The sequence below is a fragment of the Triticum urartu genome, chromosome 2A (assembly GCF_056163025.1).
Source record: "Triticum urartu cultivar PI428250 chromosome 2A, HENAU_Tu73, whole genome shotgun sequence".
NCBI classification, from domain to species: Eukaryota; Viridiplantae; Streptophyta; class Magnoliopsida; order Poales; family Poaceae; genus Triticum; species Triticum urartu.
In genome coordinates, this window is record NC_141874.1 from 678,215,367 (window position 1) to 678,240,186 (window position 24,820).

Genomic DNA, 24,820 nt, shown 5'->3' on the forward strand with positions numbered 1-24,820 from the left:
ATTGGAAATCATACATACTGATGTGTGTGGTCCAATGAGTGTTGAGGCTCGCGGTGGCTATCGTTATGTTCTCACCCTCACTGATGACTTGAGTAGATATGGGTATGTCTACTTAATGAAACACAAATCTGAGACCTTTGAAAAGTTCAAGGAATTTCAGAGTGAGGTTGAGAATCAACGTGACAGGAAAATCAAGTTCTTGCGATCAGATCGTGGGGGAGAATACTTGAGTCACGAATTTGGCACACACTTAAGAAAATGTGGAATAGTTTCACAACTCACGCCGCCTGGAACACCTCAGCGTAATGGTGTGTCCGAACGTCGTAATCGCACTCTATTAGATATGGTGCGATCTATGATGTCTCTTACCGATTTACCGCTATCATTTTGGGGCTATGCTTTAGAGACTGCCGCATTCACTTTAAATAGGGCTCCGTCGAAATCCGTTGAGACGATACCGTATGAATTATGGTTTGGGAAGAAACCTAAGCTGTCGTTTCTAAAAGTTTGGGGATGCGATGCTTATGTCAAGAAACTTCAACCTGAAAAGCTCAAACCCAAGTCGGAAAAATGCGTCTTCATAGGATACCCTAAAGAAACTGTTGGGTATACCTTCTACCTCAGATCCGAAGGCAAGATCTTTGTTGCCAAGAATGGGTCATTTCTAGAGAAAGAGTTTCTCTCGAAATAAATAAGTGGGAGGAAGGTAGAACTTGATGAAGTATTACCTCTTGAACCGGTAAGTGGCGCAGCTCAAGAAAATGTTCCTGAGGTGCCTGCACCGACTAGAGAGGAAGTTGATGATGATGATCATGAAACTTCAGATCAAGTTGCTACTGAACTTTGTAGGTCCACAAGGACACGTTCCGCACCAGAGTGGTACGGCAACCCTATCTTGGAAATCATGTTGTTAGACAACGGTGAACCTTCGAACTATGAAGAAGCGATGGCGGGCCCGGATTCCGACAAATGGCTGGAAGCCATGAAATTCGAGATAGGATCCATGTATGAAAACAAAGTATGGACTTTGACTGACTTGCCCGTTGATCGGCGAGCCATAGAAAATAAATGGATCTTTAAGAAGAAGACAGACGCGGATGGTAATGTGACCATCTATAAAGCTCGGCTTGTCGCTAAGGGTTATCGACAAGTTCAAGGGGTTGACTACGATGAGACTTTCTCACCCGTAGCGAAGCTGAAGTCCGTCCGAATCATGTTAGCAATTGCCGCATTCTATGATTATGAGATATGGCAAATGGACGTCAAAACGGCATTCCTTAATGGTTTCCTTAAGGAAGAATTGTATATGATGCAGCCGGAAGGTTTTGTCGATCCTAAGAATGCTGACAAGGTGTGCAAGCTTCAACGCTCGATTTATGGGCTGGTGCAAGCATCTCGGAGTTGGAACATTAGCTTTGATGAGATGATCAAAGCGTTTGGGTTTATGCAGACTTATGGAGAAGCCTGCATTTACAAGAAAGTGAGTGGGAGCTCTATAGCATTTCTCATATTGTATGTTGATGACATACTATTGATGGGAAATGATATAGAATTCTTGGAAAGCATAAAGGCCTATTTGAACAAGTGTTTTTCAATGAAGGACCTTGGAGAAGCTGCTTATATATTAGGCATCAAGATCTATAGAGATAGATCGAGACGCCTCATTGGTCTTTCACAGAGTACGTACCTTGACAAGATATTGAAGAAGTTCAAAATGGATCAGTCAAAGAAAGGGTTCTTGCCTGTATTGCAAGGTACGAGATTGAGGATGGCTCAATGCCCGACCACGGCAGAAGATGGAGAAAAGATGAGTGTCGTCCCCTATGCCTCGGCCATAGGGTCTATCATGTATGCTATGCTGTGTACCAGACCTGATGTAAACCTTGCCGTGAGTTTGGTAGGAAGGTACCAAAGTAATCCCGGCATGGAACACTGGACAGCGGTCAAGAATATCCTGAAGTACCTGAAAAGGACCAAGGAAATGTTTCTCATTTATGGAGGTGACGAAGAGCTCGTCGTAAAGGGTTACGTCGATGCTAGCTTTGACACAAATCTGGATGACTCTAAGTCACAAAACGGATACGTGTATATTTTGAATGGTGGGGCAGTAAGCTGGTGCAGTTGCAAGCAAAGCATTATGGCGGGATCTACATGTGAAGCGGAGTACATGGCAGCCTCGGAGGCAGCACACGAAGCAGTCTGGGTGAAGGAGTTCATTACCGACCTAGGAGTCATACCCAATGCGTCGGGGCCGATGACTCTCTTCTGTGACAACACTGGAGCTATTGCCCTTGCCAAGGAGCCCAGGTTTCACAGGAAGACCAGGCATATCAAGCGTCGCTTCAACTCCATTCGTGAAAGTGTTCAAAATGGAGACATAGAAATTTGTAAAGTACATACGGACCTGAATGTAGCAGATCCGTTGACTAAACCTCTCCCTAGAGCAAAACATGATCAACACCAGAATTCCATGGGTGTTCGATTCATCACAATGTAACTAGATGATTGACTCTAGTGCAAGTGGGAGACTGTTGGAAATATGCCCTAGAGGCAATAATAAAATGATTATTATATTTCCTTGTTCATGATAATTGTCTATTATTCATGTTGTAATTGTATTATCCGGAAATCGTAATACATGTGTGAATACATAGACCACAATGTGTCCCTAGTGAGCCTCTAGTTGACTAGCTCGTTGATCAACAGATAGTCATGGTTTCCTGGCTATGGACATGGGGATGTCATTGATAACGGGATCACATCATTAGGAGAATGATGTGATGGACAAGACCCAATCCTAAGCTTAGCTCAAAGATCGTGTAGTTCGTTTGCTGTAGCTTTTCTGAATGTCAAGTATCATTTCCTTAGACCATGAGATTGTGCAACTCCCGGATACCGTAGGAGTCCTTTGGGTGTGCCAAACGTCACAACGTAACTGGGTGACTATAAAGGTACATTACAGGTGTCTCCGAAAGTGTCTGTTGGGTTGGCATGAATCGAGACTGGGATTTGTCACTCCGTATGACGGAGAGGTATCTCTGGGCCCACTCGGTAATGCATCATCATAATGAGCTCAATGTGATCAAGTGGTTGATCACGGGATCATGCATTACGGTACGAGTAAAGTGACTTGCCGGTAACGAGACTGAACAAGGTATTGGGATACCGACGATCGAGTCTCGGGCAAGTAACGTACCGATTGACAAAGGGAATTGAATACGGGATTGATTAAGTCCTCGACATCGTGGTTCATCCAATGAGATCATCGAGGAGCATGTGGAAGCCAACATGGGTATCCAGATCCCGCTGTTGGTTATTGGCCGGAGAGCCGTCTCGGTCATGTCTACGTGTCTCCTGAACCCATAGGGTCTACACACTTAAGGTTCGGTGACACTAGGGTTGTAGAGATATGAGTATGCAGTAATCCAAAAGTTGTTCGGAGTCCCGGATGAGATCCTAGACGTCACGAGGAGTTCCGGAATGGTCCGGAGGTGAAGAATTATATATAGGAAGTGTAGTTTCGGCCATCGGGAAAGATTCGGGGTCACCGGTATTGTACCGGGACCACCGGATGGGTCCCGGGGGTCCACCGGGTGGGGCCACCCATCCCGGAGGGCCCCATGGGCTGAAGTGGGGAGGGGAACCAGCCCATAGTGGGCTGGTGCGCCCCCCCCCCCTTGGGCCCCCCTGCACCTAGGGTTGGAAACCCTAGGGTGGGGGCGCCTCCACTTGCCTTGGGGGGCACTCCACCACCCTTGTCCGCCGCCCCCCTTGGGAGATCCCATCTCCAGGGCCGGCGCCCCCCCCCCCCAGGGGGCCTATATAAAGGGGGGAGGGAGGGCAGCCGGACCTCAAGTCTTGGCGCCTCCCTCTCCCCTGCTACACCTCTCCCTCTCGCAGAAGCTCGACGAAGCCCTGCTGCGATCACTGCTGCATCCACCACCACGCCGTCGTGCTGCTGGATCTTCATCAACCTCTCCTTCCCCTTTGCTGGATCAAGAAGGAGGAGACGTCATCCGCTCCGTACGTGTGTTGAACGCGGAGGTGCCGTCCGTTCGGCACTTGGTCATCGGTGATTTGGATCACGGCGAGTACGACTCCATCATCCACGTTCTCTTGAACGCTTCCGCTCGTGATCTACAAGGGTATGTAGATGCACTCTCCTCTCGTTGCTAGTTGACTCCATAGATTGATCTTGGTGAAACGTAGGAAAAAAATTTGTTTTCTGCAACGTTCCCCAACACCAGCCACCTGTGTGTAGAGCACGTCGGTAGAACCACTCTCGCGTAAGCGTACGCGTAATGTCGGTCCGGGCCGCTTCATCCCACAATACCGCTGAGGGAGTCCTGGATTAGGGGGTATCCGGACAGCCGAATTATATCCTTTGGTCGGACTGTTGGGCTATGAAGATACAATATTGAAGACTTCGTCCCATGTCCGGATGGGACTCTACTTGGCGTGGAAGGCAAGCTAGGCAATACGGATATGTATATCTCCTCCTTTGTAGCCGACCTTGTGTAACCCTAGCCCCCTCCGTTGTCTATATAAACCAGAGGGTTTTAGTCCGTACGACAACATACATTCATACCATAGGCTAGCTTCTAGGGTTTAACCTCTCTGATCTTGTGGTAGATCAACTCTTGTACTACTCATATTATCAAGAATAATCAAGCAGGACGTAGGGTTTTACCTCCATCAAGAGGGCCCGAACCTGGGTAAAACATCGTGTCCCCTGCATCCTGTTACCATCCGCCTTAGACGCACAGTTCGGGACCCCCTACCCGAGATCCGCCGGTTTTAACACCGACATTGGTCCTTTCATTGAGAGTTCCTCTGTGTCGTCACCGTTAGGCATGATGGCTCCTTCGATCATCGATAGTGATGCGGTCCAGGGTGAGACTTTTCTCCCCGGACAGATCTTTGTATTCGGCGGCTTCGCACTACGGGCCAACTCGCTTGGCCATCTGGAGCAGATCGAGAGTTACGCCCCTGGCCACCAGGTCAGGTTTGGAATCTTAAACTACACGGCCGACATCCGCGGCGACTTGATCTTCGACGGATTCGAGCCCCTGCCGAGTGCGCCGCACGGTCACGATGAGCATGATTTAGCTCTACCATCGGATAGTGTTCAGGAGACCGCACCGGCGACCGCTCCGACCCTCAATTCGGAGCCAATTGCACCATCCATGGACGGGTGGATAGACCCCGCCATGGAGGCCGTATTCTCAGCGGCGATCGAGCCGAATATTGACCTTACCCTTACGGGAGCCGTGACGCCGAACTACCGGATTCTTCTACGGCCATGGACTCCGAACCGCCTGCGCCCGTGCCTATCGAATCTGACTGGGCGCCGACCATGGAGTTCACCTCCGCGGATATCTTTCAGCACTCGCCCTTCGGAGACATACTAAACTCATTAAGGTCTCTCTCCCTATCAGGAGAGTCCTGGCTGAACTATGTTCGGCAGGATTGGGATGCGGATGACGAAGAAATTCGCCGCCCACCCACCACCCACTTAGTAGCCACTGTCGACAATTTGACCGACATGCTCGACTTCGACTCCGAAGACATCGACGGTATGGACGACGATGCGGGAGACGAAGAGGAACCACTGCCCACAGGGCACTAGACAGCCACCTCATCATATGATATATACATGGTGGACACACCCAAAGAAGGCAATGGCGACGAGGCAGCGGAGGATGACCCCTCCAAGAAACAACCCAAGCGCCGACGTCAGCAGCGCCGCTCTAAGTCTCGTCAAAGCAAAAGCGGTGACACCGGCACAGGAGATAATAGCACTCCAGACAGTGCAGAAGACGACAACAATTCCCTCCAGCAAGATTTAGAGCATGAGGATGGAGAAGCCAACCCTCCCGAGAGAGTGGCAGATGGAGAGGCGGAGGATGATAATTACATGCCTCCCTCCAAAGACGAGGCAAGCCTCGACGATGACGAATTTGTCGTGCCTGAGGATCCCATCGAGCAAGAGCGCTTCAAGCGCCGGCTTATAGCCACGGCAAATAGCCTTAAGAAAAAGCAGCAGCAGCTTCAAGCTGATCAAGATTTGCTAGCTGATAGATGGACTGATGTCCTTGCGGCCGAGGAATATGAACTCGAACGCCCCTCCAAGAGTTACCCAAAGCGCAGGTTGCTACCCCGACTGGAGGAGGAAGCATTAAAACCTACATCTCCAGCGTATGACGCGGCTGATCGGCCACCTCGTGGCCGCGACAGAGAGGCATTTCAGCCAAAAGCTCAGCCCGCACCCCGACGCCACTCAAATAAAAATGTCAAGGCATGGGGAAACACGCTAGACCTGCGAGACGTATTGGAGGACAAAGCAAAACACACAAGATCGATCTACGGATCACGAGGGCGCGCCACCACGCGGGACGATAACCGTCACACCGGATACAGTAAAAGTAAATCCGGCCGGGCCGAACACAGCGGACAAGACTCATTTGAGCTGCGTCGCGACATAGCCCAGTACAGAGGCGCCGCACACCCCCTATGCTTCACAGACGAAGTAATGGATCACCAAATCCCAGAGGGTTTCAAACCCGTAAATATAGAATCATACGATGGCACAACAGATCCTGCGGTATGGATCGAGGACTTCCTCCTGCACATCCACATGGCCCGCGGTGATGATCTACATGCCATCAAATACCTCCCACTTAAACTCAAAGGACCAGCTCGGTATTGGCTCAATAGCCTGCCAGCAGAATCAATTGGCTGTTGGGAAGATCTGGAAGCCGCATTCCTCAACAACTTCCAGGGCACTTATGTGCGACCACCAGATGCCGATGACTTGAGCCACATAATTCAGCAGTCAGAGGAATCGGCCAGGCAATTCTGGACACAGTTCCTGACAAAGAAAAATCAAATCGTTGACTGTCCGGATGCAGAGGCCCTAGCAGCTTTTAAGCACAACATTCGCGATGAGTGGCTCGCCCGGCACTTTGGCCAGGAAAAGCCGAAATCCATGGCAGCCCTCACAACACTCATGGCCCGCTTTTGCGCGGGAGAAGACAGCTGGCTGGCTCGTAGCAATAACATATCAAAGAACCGCGGTACTTCAGATACCAAGGATAGCAATGGCAGGTCACGTCACAACAAACATAAGTGCCGCGTCAATAGCGACAATACCGAGGATACGGCAGTCAATGCCGGATTCAGAGGCTATAAACCCGGTCAGCGGAAAAAGCCATTCAAAAGAAGCACTCCGGGCCCGTCCAGTTTGGACCGTATACTCGATCGCTCGTGCCAAATACATGGCACCCCCGACAAGCCAGCCAACCACACCAACAGGGAATGTTGGGTGTTCAAGCAGGCCGGCAAGTTAAGCGCCGAAGACAAAGATAAGGGGCTACATAGAGATGACGAGGAGGAGCCCCGGCAGCCGAACACCGGAGGGCAGAAGAGGTTCCCCCCACAAGTGCGGATGGTGAACATGATATACACAACCCACATCCCCAAGAGGGAGCGGAAGCGTGCGTTAAGGGATGTATACGCGTTGGAGCCAGTCGCCCCAAAGTTCAACCCATGGTCCTCTTGTCCGATCACCTTCGATCGCAGGGACCATCCCACTAGTATCCGTCATGGCGGATTTGCCGCACTGGTCCTAGACCCAATCATCGATGGATTTCACCTCACTCGAGTCCTCATGGACAGCGGCAACAGCCTGAACCTGCTTTATCAGGACACAGTGCGCAAAATGGGTATAGACCCCTCAAGGATCAAACCCACAAAAACGACCTTCAAAGGCGTCATACCAGGTGTAGAGGCCCATTGCACAGGCTTAGTCACACTGGAAGTGGTCTTCGGATCCCCGGATAACTTCCGAAGGGAGGAGTTAATCTTAGATATAGTCCCGCTCCGCAGCGGCTATCATGCACTGCTCGGGCGAACCGCATTTGCGAGATTCAACGCGGTACCGCACTATGCATATCTCAAGCTCAAGATGCCAGGATCTCGGGGGGTCATCATAGTCAATGGAAACACAGAGCGCTCTATCTGCACGGAGGAGCACACTGCGGCCCTCGCAGCAGAAGCGCAAAGCAGCCTCTCAAGGCAATCCACCAGTTCGGCGATTAAAGACCCGGACACCTTCAAGCGCGCTCGGAGTAATCGGCAACAAGACCGCCTGGCACGTTCCAAGCTCGCATAGCAATGCGGCCCCCACCCCAGTCCTAGCCAAACGGTGAAATCCGTGCCACGCGTACATAATTACGCATTGGAAATACCATGGGCATAGGTGGGGAGGGGGCACGACTACGGCACGCCCCAAGACGCGGCTCAACCGCACTAGGGGCTTCCCGCTTTATTACTTTTCTCTCTTTCAGGACTTTAATCTCTGGAAACCCTGTCCGACAGTACGATTGCCGGACACATGATGCAACAACCAAGGAGGCAAAAAGCCACGTCGCACCACGGAACTCCCAGGTGGTCTCCGATAACGAGTGAAATACTTACTTTAAATACCATTCCTCAGCTTGCCCTTGGAGGGGACATGTCAAATAGTCCTATTTTTTTCTTATCGCACTACTTGTATCATTCTGCTTCGACGCACCTTTTTGAATAAACAATGCATAGCACTAGACTATTACCGCATTCTCTATTCTTTCTTTATATATATATATATATATATATGTTCATTCATGACATTCAGCACCCATACACTCTGGTACGGCCAATACGCCAGGGGCTTAAGCATACCCCATAATACGGCGTGAGAAGTACGAACACTTTCGACAGTGCGGCACCCCGAACTTATAGCATTATATGCATCAGCTCCGAATCATGTCTTGGGTCAATAGTTGGGTTTGCCCGGCTCCCATGTTTTGGTACCTTACGTTCCACTATATCGGCTAAGGTAGCATTGGGAGAACTACTGCGATTGTGCCCCGGTTCATCTGGGCTAAGCACCTCCGTAGAGAAAGCTAAAACTGACTGTCATGATAAGGCAAGACCTCGTCGCTGTTTGAGAGGTCTCGAGTCCCTAAAGACTTATGCCGCTTAGAGCGAGGAGTCGGCTTAGTCCGGCTTAAGGCGTGTATAGCGCCCCGAATTCGGCCTTCCGAATACTAGGGGCTTCGCCAAAATTTAAAATTGTAGACTTCTATGGCTAAGTGAGAGTGATAAAGCATTATAGTCCGATTGCCTTGTTCGTTGTGCTGAGCACCTCCCTCGACGGACCCAACAATGGGAAAAAGAGTGCTCAGATTTATCCCGAACACCCCGGCACTCGTGGCATGGGGGCAGAAGCCGACGACTCGCCATCTCTCAGATTTAACAAACAGCCGCACAGAAGGTAATATTTTAAATTCAAACAAGTGTTGCATAGCGCATATGAACAAGTTTTCATAATACAGGATCACACGAGCAAGTTCATTCAAAAATTACATCCTTCGCACACTCGTCCGCCACAAGACGGGCACCCTTCAGGACACCCTCATAATACATTTCGGGGTGGCGATGCTCCTTGCCCTGCGGCAGCCCCTCCTTCACCAGCTTCTTGGTGTCCATCTTGGCCCAGTGCACCTTCACACGGGCAAAAGCCCGGCGTGCACCTTCGATGCAGACGGACCGCTTAATGACTTCCAGCCGTGGGTAGGCATCCACAAGCCGCCTCACCAGGCCGAAGTAGTTGTTGGGAAGGGAATCGCCAGGCCATATCCGGACTATAAGACCCCTCATGGCCTGTTCAGCCGCCTTGTGCAGCTCGACCAGTTGCTTCAGCTGGTCGCTCACAGGCACCAGGTGTTCGGTCCTAGTATACTGAGACCAGAACAACTTCTCCGTCGAGCTTCCCTCCTCGGCCTGGTAATACTTCACGGCATCCGACACACAGTGGGGCAAATCTGTGAATGCTCCTGGAGAGCTCCGGACTCGGGTAAGTAACAAGTAATTTACTTTCACATGCTTGCTTTGCATATTGAAGGCCTTACCCGCCGCTATCTTCCTCATCGCCTCAAGTTCCTGAAGGGACTTTTGGGCTTCAGCCTTGGCATGCTTTGTGCTCTCGAAGGTCGCGGCAAGCTCGGACTCTCGCGTCTTCGAGTCAAGCTCCAAAGCCTCATGCTTCTTCACGAGAGCCTGGAGCTCTTGCTGCACCTCGCCCACCCGTGCCTCTTGTTTCTCCCGCTCGGTGCGCTCCTTGGCCGCTTTGTTTTCGGCCTCGGACAACAATTGCTTCAGGGTCGCCACTTCGGTCGTGGCCCCTGGCACATTCATGATGATCCTGTTAGTTCGCAACCAAATTTTCTTTTTTTCTTATATAGACAAGGTATTACTTACCTTTGTTCTCCTCGAGCTGCCTCTTGGCAAGGTCGAGCTATTTATCGGACCGCTCGAGGTCCTGCTTCAGTGCGGCGACCTCCGCAGTCAGTGCGGCAGAGGTCAGCAGCGAAGCCTGCATACGCATACAGACATACTTATATTAGTCTCCTGCAGATATTATTGATCCTCTATTCGGCTTTTCTTTGTGAACACCAAACAGAGCATCAGGGGCTACTGTCTATGCGGTAATATTTTTCCTATATTTTAAATACTTACCTCAAAGCCTGTTAGAAGGCTGGCATAGGCTTCAGTCAGTCCGCTCTTGGCGGACTGAACCTTCTTGATCACCGCACTCATAATAGTGCAGTGCTCCTCATCGATGGAAGCGCCGCGAAGCGCTCCCAGCAGGTCGTCTGGTGCCTCTGGTTGGACAGAGGTCACCAGCACGGACGGCTTGCCCCTCTTGAAAGGGGGCCGCCTGCCCGAGTCCGGAACCACTGGAGGTTCCGGCGCGGTGTTCGGCTGAGGGCCGAACTTGGAGTCCTGGGGAGCCTTGCTCCCTTTGCTCCTGGAGTCCGGAAGGTCGCCTTGAGGCGCCTCCGGGACTACCTCCCCTCGGGTCGGTACCCCTTGAGACAATACTTCGGCATTGTCCGTAGGGCAAGGGGAGGAGGCGGATGGAAGCGGATCGCTATCCATATCCGACGAGTCCAAGGAACCGTCCGACGAAGATACGTCAATACGGGCTCGGGGCGGACTGCATAATCATATTCGACATTAGGAGAGGCAGTGCAACAAAAGTATGCTATGAGTTACTCTGGTATCCGAATACTTACGACTTCGCCAGGGGCTTGGCCCTGAGCAGCCACTCGTCTTCGCCGTCGGCGGCAGTAGTGGAGCAGTCTGGAAGGAGAATCCTTCCCTTCTTGGACCCTTCGGCCTCCCCGGTTGGGGCGGCCTTCCTTTTCTTGTCTCCCCCGGCTAGAGGGGGAGAATCTTCATCTTCCTTCTCCTTGTTTTCACGGGAGGAGTGCATCTCGGAGTTATCGGACATTGAGTCCGATACCACCTGGCGCCGGGAACTCTTTCGGGTTCCCTTGGCCTTCTTCTTGGTCTTCTCCGGCACCTCATAAGGAGCCGGATTCCGCATCTCCGTCAGGAGAGCGTCCGCAGGGTCTTCGGGAAGAGGGGCCGGACAGTTAATCTGCTCCGATGTCTCCACCCAGTCCTGTCAAAGGCATGGGAGCTCAGACCCCGCACATGGTTAAGCTATGGGAAATAAATACCCTACCAGATGTATAGTACTTACTGGATTTGCAGGGCGCTTCGCGCTTAGCCCGCGGTCCTCGGTAAGAGAAGGAGGGACCTCGGCGCCCTTTAACAGCACCTTCCAGACGTCCTTATGCGTCGTGTCGAAGAGCTCGCGTAGAGTCTGGTGCTGGGCCGGGTCGAACTCCCATAAGTTGAAAGCCCGTTGTTGACACGAGAGGATCCGGCGGAAGAGCATGACCTGGACTATGTTGACAAGCTTAAGTTTCTTGCTTGTCATGTTCCGGATACACTTCTGGAGTCCGTCCAGCTCCACCGAAGAGCCCCAAGACAGGCCCTTCTCCTTCCAGGAAGTGAGCCGCGTGGGGATTCCGGATCGAAACTCGGGGGCCGCCACCCAGTTGGTGTCGCGCGGCTTGGTGATGTAGAACCACCCTGATTGCCACCCCTTTACGGTCTCCACGAAGGAGCCCTCAAGCCATGTAACGTTGGGCATTTTGCCCACCATGGCTCCGCCGCATTCCGCTTGTTGGCCGCCTACTACCTTCGGCTTGATGTTGAAGGTCTTCAGCCATAGGCCAAAGTGGGGCCGGATGCGGAGGAAAGCCTCGCACACGACGATGAACGCCGAGATGTTGAGGATGAAATTCGGGGCCAGATCATGAAAGTCCAGCCCGTAATAGAACATGAGGCCGCGGACGAATGGATGGAGGGGAAACCCCAATCTATGGATGAAATGGGGGAGGAAAACCACCCTTTCATGAGGTTCCGGGGTAGGGACGACCTGCCCCGCGGCTGGCAGCCGGTGCGCGATATCCGCGGCTAAGTATCCGGCTCCACGTATGTCGTGGTTTTGTCACGGTAGATGTCCTAGAGAAAGGACTTAGTCGTGGAGCCATCGCGACGGGTTAGCTTGAAGGGGTTAAAGCGGACACAAGGACGCAAGAGAGTTTATACTAGTTTGGCCCCTTCAAGGAAGGTAAAAGCCTACGTCTAGTTGTGATGGAATTGATGGGGTTTCAATGACTAGGGAGCAAACAAGCTTCGCCTATGTCTCGAGTTGTTGTCTGTCGTGCCCGAACCGCCGCCAGGTCGCCCCCTTATATACACGGGTGACGCTCGCCGGTTCAGAGAGTCCCAACACCGGTTCATACTCGTATCCGGGTTGGTCCCTCCTTGTTCCTAACTTATAGTACAAGTATATGCACAAACGTCGATGTATGGCTACAGGTTGTAAACCGACTACGGGCCCTGGGCCTTTATCTGCTTCTTTAGGCTTTAACACATTTGATCTACTGATGAAGTTAATCCGGCCCAGGTAGGCCGGTTTATGCCCAGTAGTAATATCCCCAACATTAGGCCCTAGATTGATTTGAATAGGTTCATGTCAATCCTTAGCAAAAATCTCCGTTTTCAACATCTTCTTGTAGTTGTTGAACCGCCGTGACGTCATCTGTCATAAAGAAAACATCCATGATATCCTCTTGTTTAATAGATTTGCAATGACCGAGGTGACCGCCCCACTTCCAAAATCTGCGGTCCCTTGATTCCCGCGCCTAACACATGTCCCTTGCCTTATAAATAGGCCCGAAGGGTCATTTCTTTTCTTCCCTTCGTGCCCTTCTTCTTCGTCTTCCTCGCGTCGCCAGTCTCAGAGCTCCGCCGCCACCGTTGTCTTCTGCATCACCCTTGGCCGCTGCATCAACTTGAACGCACCAGAAAGCCACGGTGACCTTTCGCGTCTTCCTCAGCTCTGGTAGGTCTTCTATTCTTCTCAACATAGATCTGATCTAGGGCTTCGTGTTCTTGCGGTGTTCATCATTTGTTCATACTCATGTACTAGCTCCTGGATGCACATGTGAACCCTTGCTTTGTGTAGCGGTAACTTTTAGTATCCGCCGCTAGTTTCCTGCCCAAAACCATAGATCTCACATATACTTCTGCTCATTGATTCAATACTGTTCTGCTTTGATCTTCGACTATTTTTCTTATTTTCTGAACTTGCTTCAGATCCAACACCGTAATAAGATCTTGTGAAACCTGTTTCTGCATACTTAATCATCCGCAATCTCAATTGCTTCAATGTTTAGGTCAGGCGGTTTAACCTTATAGAAAATTTTCCAAACCGGTATATGCCATTAGTCCCCTTGTTGAACCGCCAGATGTAGGTTGCTTCATGAAACTCCGGTTTAGATAGGGCTGTTTCCGGTTTAACACTGTACATACCAGTGCATTTTAATCAATGCATTTTTGAACCGGGATCTTTTACCTTGTAGATTCCATCATGGCCAAGCAAGTGTATGAGTGCAATTGGGTTCCTTCTCGCGTCACAGAGGCTGAACTGGATGATTTAGTCCTGATTGGTGCTTTAGGCAGTAAGGATACAATCCATTGGAGGGTTCCTGGCAAAGAATGCCCTCCCACACCTCGAGAAGGAGAGGTTGTTGTTTTTGTAGATCACTTAGCCCGGGGCTTTAAGCCGCCCGGTTCTAAATTTTACCGGGATGTCTTAGCCAATTTCCAGCTCCATCCACAAGATACTGGCCCCAACTCTGTTACAAATATGTGTCACTTCCAAGTGCTCTGTGAAGTGTTCTTTCAAGAGGAGCCCACAGTGGAACTGTTCAGAGACCTATTCCATCTAAACCATCGTACTGAATTTACTGACGGCTCCAATACGGAGTTGGGTGGCATGGTGATTCAGAAAAGGAAAGAGGTCACATACCCTCACGCAAAACTGCATAGCCACCCCAAAGAATGGAATCAGACATGGTTCTACTGCAAAGACACCTCCCCTGCTGGTGAAAATCCCTTGCCTGGCTTTCGACCGGGGCGGCTCAGCAACACACACCCTTCTCCACAAAGATTCACTGCACAGGAGAGAAGTAAATATGCTCCTCAGCTATCAAAGCTCTGAGCTTTTATGGCCAACGGTTTAACAGGGGTTGACCTTGCTCGCTGTTGGATATCATGGAGCATACTGCCTCTTAGTCTGCGCTCTGGTTTGATGTGCCAGTATACTGACCGTGTTGATGACCCACTGCGACACTCAAGACTCCAGCTCTCTGGTGAAGAAATCACAGAGGTTGTGCGTAAGATACTGAATGAACCGAAACACATCTGCGCGAGAACCGGCTTGCTTCCCTTCTGTGCCACCAACAAACCGCCAGCTGTAAGACTTTGACTTTTCCCTTTACTGAATTTGTTATTGATATGTCTGGTCATTGTTTTTAATATCAGTGTCTGCATAATCAGGGCGATGATCCGTTTTGGAGCAAAAAACTGCCGCGGGAGAAGCTAGAAAAACCAGACAAACCGGAAAGAGCAACCCGGCAAAAGACTAAAGCTGTGAAGAAGACTGCCCATAGGAAAAGAACCACTGCCTCTTCTAATCCGGCTCCTGACGATGAGGTTGATAACCCGGACTTTGAGGTAGAGCTTGACTCACTTGGTTTATTTTTCATGCGTCTTATTGATGATGATATTTGTCAGGATGATGTCGAAGCCAGCCACGCGGATGTTGCCGAGGTAATTATTCTCTCTTCCGATTCAGAAACTTTGCCTTCACAAAAAATCCGTCAGGCAAACCGGAAAGTTAAATTTTCTCATCCTCTTGCTTATTTGGATCCTAAACTTCTTATGAAGACCCAACAACACGAAGCTCGCCGCATCACCCGGCACAGCGGTCAGGTAGTTACCTCCGCCGGTTTACCGAAAAGTTTGGTTCGGAAATGCCATTCCAAGGTCTCTAATTTGCTTGTCAGTGCTTGTCCTAAAGCGGGCTGCTTTCGTCAACCTCTTACTCCGTCTGACTCCAATTATTAGGTTACTTCCCACTCATCTTCTGGCGAGTCATCGGCTACTCAGCTCCCACCGCTCAAAACGGTGTTTGGGTAAGCTATACTTATTGTGATGTTTGCAGTACATTGCCTTAGAACATATTCTGTATTTGATTTTGTTATCCTTCTCAAGGCCAAACCTAGGCCAAGCAAGAAGGCCCGCCTGGACAAAGCGGCCGAAGAGGATGTCGTTCTTGAAGCGGACAAGACACCCAATGCTGAAACGGCTATTCCTGAGGATATTCCCAACGATCCACCGCAGCAATATGATGATCTTATTGCAGAAGAGAGACCTACTGACACCTTAGGTCCTACCCATCAGCCTACAGGTTCCATCCGGATTGAAAGCTCCACCGGTCCAGCAAAGCCTACTGATAAGCCAACAGCTCCAATGCAAACCGGCGGTACCAAAGATGATGAGGTTGTCATTACTGGTACTGGCCATACTGAGCCAAACAATCATGTCGCTTTATCCAAACATTCTGCCAAGGAAAAACTTGCTGCCTTTGGTAAAGGCAAGTGGAATGCTGATCTGATGACTTACGCTGCTCTGAACGCCCAAGATATCCATTCCGGCTATCTGAACCGGCTGTATACCAGCCGTGACTATGAAGCCGGTCTAGTCAACATGATGAAAGACAAATATGAGGTAATTTCCATATGCTCCTTCCTGCTTGTATGCTTCCATTCCTGACTCTTCTAGCCCCCAAGGGCCAGTTTGGAATATTATTTCAAACCGGGACTTAAATAATATAAATCTTGTTGCTTTGAAATTTGCTGATGTATCCCCCAAGGGCTGGTTCAACTTTAGCGTAGTTAAACCGGTACTTTAAGTAATTGAAACTATCGTTTCAGAATATATATGATCAGGTAGCTATTAGCCCCCAAGTGCCAAGTTGAATACTTGTATTGATCTTGGGACTTTGTAAACAATCGAAAGATGAAAGGGGTAAACCGGAGGCCGCTTTAGATCAAATATGCATTAGCCCCCAAGTACTAGGCGCATAACTTGTTATGTGGTTGGTACTTGAATCCTTCTACCAATTTGTTGAAGCATATATCTGTATGCATGCAGGCGGAGCTGAAGACGAAAGAGAACCAAGTCATCGATCTTCAAGAAGCCCTGAAAACCCAACAAGCTGAAACCTCCAAAGCAAAAGAGGAATTGGCCAGTGCTTTAAGCGCCATGGAACAACTTAAGGAGAACTTCAAGAATAAACGGGCGGACTGGGCCACTGAGAAATCCGCTTTGATCAAACGAGCAGAGGATGCTGAGGCTGCACTAAAACCAGTGGCAGATGAACTGACCAGCATAAAGCGGCACGTGCATGCCATGACTGCTGCTATCTTTGGTAAGCCAGTTTTCCTACTGAATTGGCTCTGCCTTCTGACAAAGTCGCCGGTTTATTAACCCTTTATGGTATTTCAGGGACACAAATTGGTCACTTGGGGTCAGATGTACGGAAGAAGCTAAAAGCCGCCTATACATTGGTTGAACAATTGTATACTGGTGCCCAGCGGATCATCTGTACCGCCTCTCATAACAAACCGGCGCCTACTTTGATTCAAGATACTCTGATGAAACCGTCGGTGCTTCCTGCCTGGATTGAAGAGCTAAAGAAATCTGCTGCTCGAACCGGCGCAATCAATGCTTTAATCCGGGCAAAAGCCTGGGTGCCGGATTTTGATCCTGTTGAAGCGGCTCAGGGCTATCCCAGCTTAAAGGAAGACGGATCAGAATTTGGTGAAGCGGATCTGCGAGCAATAAACCGGGAGGTGCGTCCACTAGCTTGTCAGTTGGCTGAGGAAGCAGACTTGTCTCGTTATCAAGCGCAATATGACAGTCAGAACAAGCGAATAGATGCGCCAATCCATGAATCGGAAAATCTGATTCCTCCAATCCGTAAGCATACTTACGCCCCCGATATTGACCCGTCCTTGCTGATCCACGATGAAGCTGTTTTTCAAGCATTAATGGGAATCGACTGGACAACTGTGGATTTCCAGCCACTGGGTAGGGATACGGAGGCTGAAGCGGCGCAGGACGACCCACAACCATCAGGCCAGGCTGATGACCAAGCTTGAATCGGACGCCAGTTTAAAACTGCCTCTTCTTCGCGAAAAACAATTATATTATTATGGGCACCATGTTGCCTTGTAATAGGCTAGCTGATACCTTTGATGTTGATATGCCTTCATGCATAATTTGTTCTTCCTGTGGCAATGAACTTTCCAAAACACTTTCTGAAATGAAAAATTCGTCAAGTGCCACCGCGGTTGTACCGTCAGGCGGAATATGATGTCTGCATATATGAAAACAAAATTTTAAGTATGACCAAATTTTGAGATACATGATACCTGCCGTCATTGAGCGTGAAGTTGGCTTGGCCAATCTTGAAGCGGAGTTTTGCAAACCCATACTGTTGGAGGAGATAACAGCTCCTGTATATATATATGACGCTGGTTTACCATGTAAACCGTGCCGGGTTATAATAAACACCGTGTTACTCCATAAGAGGATGTTAACAACACGGATCAAACCGGTCAAATAGCCTCCGGATTAACGTGAACTGTGTTCCGTCAATTGAAAAAAAATTGTCGGTTTAAGAAACACAATGAAAAGCAAAAAAACCCCTTCAAAGAAAAGTGTGAAGCAAAAGAAAAGTTTTATTTAAGCTGATCAAATGGTGTTACCATGGCTAAACACGACCAAGTTCCCGTTAGGTGTAACTATGGTTCTAATCAGCCAGGTCCCCAGATGAAACCGTGGCATTTATGCCGACCAAATGGCGTGGTCATGGTTCGGGTTCGACCAAGCCCCCAAGTGATTCTGTGGCCTTAGGCCGACCAAGAGGCATGACTGGTTTAGACATGACCAAGTCCCCAAGTGATCTGGTGGCTTTCGCCTATCAAGAGGCATGGTATTGGTTCGGACACGACCAATCCTCCAAGTGATATAACACGATGCTTTTAGCAAAGCGAACTCAAGGGGTAAACCGGAGGCTGCTTTAGAGCAACTCCGTGTAACCTCACATGATGTAAAAGAACAGATACCCCGCTTTATCTGAGGTTCCGGTTTATTATATTTAATCATAATATATACATTGTCGTAATATGTACATAAGTATAGCCAATGGCTCAGGTGTAGTAAGGCCGAAGATGAGCTATATTCCACAGTCTGTTAGTCTCCTCCTCTGATGTACGTGAGTCCTTATGCTCTCGAATATCGATCAGATAGTACGACCCGTTGTGCAGATTCTTGCTGACCACGAAAGGCCCCTCCCAAGGTGGGGATAGCTTATGCATGTTAGTCTGATCTTGGATGAGCCGAAGCACCAAATCTCCTTCCTGAAAGGTTCTGGTTCTGATCCGGCGACTATGATAACGACGAAGATCCTGCTGGTAAATCGCCGATCGGGCGGCTGGATGTCACGCTCTTCATCCAACCGGTCCAAAGCACCTTGCCGTGCTGTCTCGTTGTCCGCTTCAATATAAGCTGTGACACGAGGTGAATCATGCCGGATATCACTGGGGAGAACCGCCTCCGCTCCATAAACCATGAAGAACGGTGTGTATCCTGTTGATCTGTTGGGTGTTGTATTGATACTCCATAGCACAGATGGTAATTCTTCTACCCAACAACCCGGCGTTCTCTGCAAAGGAACCATGAGCCGGGGCTTGATGCCTCTCAAGATCTCTTGATTAGCTCTTTCTGCTTGACCATTGGACTGTGGATGTGCCACTACTGAAACGTCGAGCCGGATGTGCTCTCGTTCGCAGAACTCCTTCATAGCACCTTTGGATAAATTGGTACCATTATCTGTGATAATACGTGCGGAAAGCCAAACCGGAAAATCACCTTTTTGATGAACTGAACCGCCGTGGCCGCATCACACTTGCTAACAGGTTCTGCCTCCACCCACTTTGTAAACTTGTCAACCGCCACCAGGAGGTGGGTCTTCTTATCTTTGGACCTTTTGAAAGGACCAACCATATCCAGCCCCCAAGTCGCAAACGACCAAGTAATCGGAATCATTCTCAATTCTTGAGCCGGTACATGAGCGCGCCTTGAAAACCTTTGGCAACCATCACACCGTCTGACCAGATCCTCCGCATCAGCATGAGCAGTTAACCAATAAAAACCATGGCGAAACGCTTTAGCCACCAGAGACTTTGAACCGGCGTGGTGACCACAATCTCCTTCGTGGATCTCACGCAAGATTTCACGGCCTTCTTCAGGAGACACACAGCGTTGGAAAGCCCCTGATATACTGCAATGATGCAACTCGCCGTTGATGATAGCCATGGACTTGGATCGCCGGATTATCTGCCTTGCTAGAATTTCATCCTCTGGCAACTCACCCCGGTTCTTGTACGCCAGGTAAGGAAGCGTCCAATCCGGAATAACATGAAGAGCCGCCACCAATCTAGCCTCCGGATCAGGAATAGCCAAATCCTCTTCACCAGGGATCTTGACTGACGGGTTGTGCAGCACATCTAGAAAAACATTGGGTGGGACCGGTTTGCGCTGAGAGCCCAGCCGGCTTAAAGCGTCTGCCGCTTCATTTTTCCGCCGGTCCACGTGATCCACCTGATAGCCCTTGAAATAACCTGCGACAGTATCCACCTCACGACGATATGCTGCCATGAGTGGGTCCTTGGAGTCCCAAGTGCCAGACACTTGCTGGGCCACAAGGTCCGAGTCACCGAAGCACTTAACTCGACTTAGATTCATCTCCTTAGCCATCCGGAGACCATGGAGCAAGGCTTCATACTCAGCTGCATTATTAGTACAAGGGAACATTAAACGGAGAACATAACAAAACTTATCACCTCGTGGGGAAGTTAATACGACTCCGGCCCCCGAGCCTTCCAACTGCCTGGATCCGTCAAAATGGATGGTCCAATACGTATGATCTGGCTTTTCTTTAGGTGCTTGCATTTCCGTCCAATCATTGATGAAATCAACAAGTGCTTGAGACTCAACCGCTGTCCGAGGCACATACTTCAAACCGTGCGGCCCCAGCTCTATGGCCCACTTTGTAATCCGGCCAGTTGCTTCCCAGTTCTGGATGATATCTCCCAAAGGAGCAGAACTGACCACCGTAATTGAGTGCCCTTGGAAATATTGTTTAAGCTTCCGGCTTGCCACAAAGACTCCATACACCAGCTTCTGCCAATGCGGATACCTTTGCTTGGACTCAATGAGCACCTCGCTGATGTAATAAACCGGACATTGAACTGGATGCTCCTTACCTGCCTCCTTTCGCTCTACCACAATAGCTACACTGACCGCCCGAACATTAGCAGCAACATATAGCAGTAACGGCTCCTTATCAACGGGAGCGGCGAGCACAGGCGGATTGGCCAATTGTCGCTTTAAGTCCTCAAACGCTTCATCAGCAGCAGAACTCCAGACAAACTGATCCGTCTTTTTCAACATCTGGTACAAAGGGATTGCCTTCTCACCCAGGCGACTGATAAACCGGCTTAGCGCAGCAATCGTGCCTGTCAGGCGTTGAACATCGTTGATACACTTCGGTTTAGCCACGGAGGTGATAGCTGTGATCTTCTCCGGATTAGCCTCAATTCCCCTGTTGGACACTAGAAAACCCAATAGCTTGTCTGCCGGTACACCAAAAACACACTTGTCCGGATTAAGCATCATCTTGTATGTTCTCAGATTATCAAAGGTTTCTTTCAAATCATCAATCAGAGTCTCCTTCTCCCTGGATTTAACCACGATATCATCCATGTAAGCATGTACATTACGGCCAATCTGCTTGTGAAGACAATTTTGTACACACCGTTGGTAAGTTGCCTGGGCACTCTTGAGCCCGAAGGGCATAGACACATAGCAGAAGGCTCCAAAGGGAGTTATAAATGTTGTCTTCTCCTGGTCCTTAACTGCCATTTTGATCTGATGATAGCAAGAATACGCATCCAAAAAACTTAGACGCTCACAACCCACCGTAGCATCAATAATTTGATCAATACGGGGGAGGGCAAAAGGATCTGCTGGACAAGCCTTATTAAGATCTGTGTAATCCACACACATGCGCCAGGTGCCGTTTTTCTTGAGGACCAGCACCGGATTGGCAAGCCACTCAGGGTGAAAAACTTCAATAATAAAGCCAGCTGCTAAGAGCCTGGCTACCTCTTCTCCAATCGCCTTGCGCCTTTCTTCATTAAACCGGTGGAGGAACTATTTCACCGGTTTGTATTTAGGATCCACATTAAGTGTGTGCTCAGCGAGTTGCCTCGGTACACCTGGCATGTCAGAGGGTTTCCATGCGAAAATGTCCCGATTCTCACGGATGAACTCGATGAGCGTGCCTTCCTATTTCGGATCCAAGTTGGCACTGATGCTGAACTGCTTGGATGAATCGCTAGGTACGAAATCAACAAGCTTAGTCTCTGCTGTCGATTTGAACTTCAGGGCCAGATCATGCTCCGTAGTTGGCTTCTTCAACGGAGTCATGTCCGCCGGATCAACATTGTCTTTATAGTACTTCAACTCCTCGGTGGCACAAACCGACTCTGCATTAGCCGCATCTCCTTCCTCGCATTCCAAAGTGATTTTGCGGCTTCCATGAACCGTTATTGTCCCCTTGTGACCCGGCATCTTGAGCTGCAAATATATATAACAGGGCCGAGCCATAAACTTGGCGTATGCCGGTCGCCCAAACAGGGCATGATATGGACTTTGGATTTTCACCACCTCAAACGTCAATGTCTCCGACCTGGAATCATGATCATCCCCAAAGGCCACTTCCAGAGCTATCTTACCAACGGGATATGCTGATATGCCAGGCACTACACCGTGGAATACTGTATTAGACGGTTTGAGATTCTTATCTGTTAGCCCCATACGTCGGAAGGTCTCATAGTACAGGATGTTAATACTGCTCCCTCCATCCATGAGCACCTTGGTAAACTTATAACCTCCCACCTGAGGCGCCACCACCAGAGCCAACTGACCCGGATTATCGACCTAGGGTGGGTGATCTTCTCTGCTCCATATGATCGGCTGTTCAGACCAACATAGATAACGGGGTATGGCCGGCTCAACAGAGTTGACTGCCCGCCTCTGAACCTTCCGGTCTCGCTTGTCCAAGCTAGTGGTAAAGACATGGTACTGTCCACCACTCAACTGCTTTGGGTTGTTCTGGTAACCCGACTGCTGCTGCTGCTGCTGTTGGTTGTAACCACCCTGGTTGTTCCGATTATTTTGACCATTATTTTCGCCTGGATTACCATTAAACCCTGAATCGGAACTTCCTCCACCGTAGCCCGGCCCGGACCCTGAGCCATCGCCAGATTCGCGATCATACCGAAAATTATTAGAATTCTTGAACTCCTGCATAATAAAGCAATCCTTCCAAAGGTGGTTTGCTGGTTCCTCCTTCGTCCCATGTTTTGGACAGGGCTGGCTTAGCAGATAGTTTAGGCGGTTTGGGTTAGGGTTGGGCGCCCCACTACGATTTCTTGGCCTACCCTTGCGTCGCTGGCCATTGTTCTGTGCGTTGGTATTAGCCACAAAGTCCATGTTACCGTCCGCTTTACGCTTGCCTCCTCCGCCATTGCCTACCCAATGATGCTGCTGACCTTTGGAGCTGTTGTTCTTCTTTCCCTTCCCTGTCTTGTCATCATCAGATTCGGGATCCTTGGTACTATCAAAATCAGCATATTTCACCAAAGCGGCCATGAGAGTCCCCATGTCGGTGCAATGACGCTTCATCCGTCCCAACTTCAGCTTCAGGGGTCCAAACCGGCAGTTGCCCTCTAGGGTTAATACTGCGGTGTCAGCGTTGATGCGGTCTAAGGAGTGCAACACTTGTGAAACCCGGCGCACCCAATGAGTCGTTGATTCTCCTTCCTCCTAGACGCATGCAGCTAAGTCCACTATCGACATAGGCTGTTTACAGGTATCTTTGAAATTGTTGATAAACCGGGCCCGTAATTGGGCCCATGAACTGATAGAATTAGCCGGTAAGCTTTTTAACCAAGTACGGGACATTCCTTCGAGCATCATGGTGAAGTATTTTGCACACGCCGCGTCATCCACATCGAGCATCTCCATGGCCATCTCATAGCTCTCCACCCATGTCTCTGGAGGTTGATCCGCCGTGTAATTTGGTACCTTGCACGGGCCTTTGAAATCCTTGGGCAGGCGCACGTTACGTAAAGCGGGGATAAGGCATGGCACCCCCAAAGAACTGGAAGTAACACCAGGTTCAGTCAAGGTGGTTGGATGAACCGGCGTGAGCTGCCGAGCCTGATGCTGTGCAGCTAACCCGGCCTCCCTGCGCGCGCGGGCCCAGTCCACTACTCCCTGAGCGTCATCAGCACCACCTGCTGGGTTGTTGTCCCGGGGTGCCCCACGTCGTTCATTACTCGACACTGCCGGTTCATCCATATGTCTGTTATAGCTCCGGCTTGGACGAGGGGTCGAGTGGATCCAGTCGCGGCTGTACGAGTATGCTTCCTGTTGGGCCAAAGCGGTCCTCAGAAGTTCCTTGACCCGCCGTGTCTCTATTGCCTGCGGCGAGTCACCTTCAATTGGAATGGCCTCCAGCCGTGCAGCAGCGGCAACAAGATTGTCCATTGGGTTGGAGTAGTGACCCGGGGGTGTTAAAGCAGCCTGAGGTACAACGGTGTTTTGACGAGGCGGGTCGATCTGACGAGGCTGAACCGGTGCTCCGGTCCCAGGGGCTTCTGCCCTGTTCCCCTCCAGCGGATTGCCGACTCTTGGCCCTGGAGTGTTGAAAAGGTCTCTGGCCTCAAAAACCGGAGGTAAGCGGGATCGGTGCTTCCTCCCCATGACTTCATGTGATGCGCTCTGGTCTAACATAAGCCTGTAGGCCTGTGCGTCTAAAGCAGCCCGCTCTGCGGCCATCCTGGTGTCCTCAGCCGCCAGATCCGCTTTGGCCTGGGTGATCTGTTCCTTTACCCTTGCAATCTCCGTATTGTGAACGTCCTGATCTGGCGGATTAACTTCCACCATAAGCACAACCAACGCATCAAATAGCTCTGATAGAACCTGAGCCGGCGGGCGCACAGGGCCTCCTGCCCCGGTGGCCGTCGCTGCTGCTGAACCGGAAATCATTGCCGCAGCTGTCGAAGAATGAAGCGCTGCTTGTGTTCCGGCCATGAATATTCCAACCCGATTGGGCACATCAGAGGGGTCCGGAATACTGTCGCCATCGGAACAGCTCCCAATCCGGCCATCTTGTAGCTGATAAAGAGATTCGGTTTCTCCGGTCGAAGATTTGTCACCGGAACAAATGACAGTCGCCCCGTGAAATCCCGATCCGTCCTCATGACTTCCTCCATGGATGACTCCCACGAAGGCACGCTTCATGGCCGGTTTAACCCGGGCGGATTGCGCACGCTGAGCCGTCTCGACGAGGTCGGTGCAGATGTCC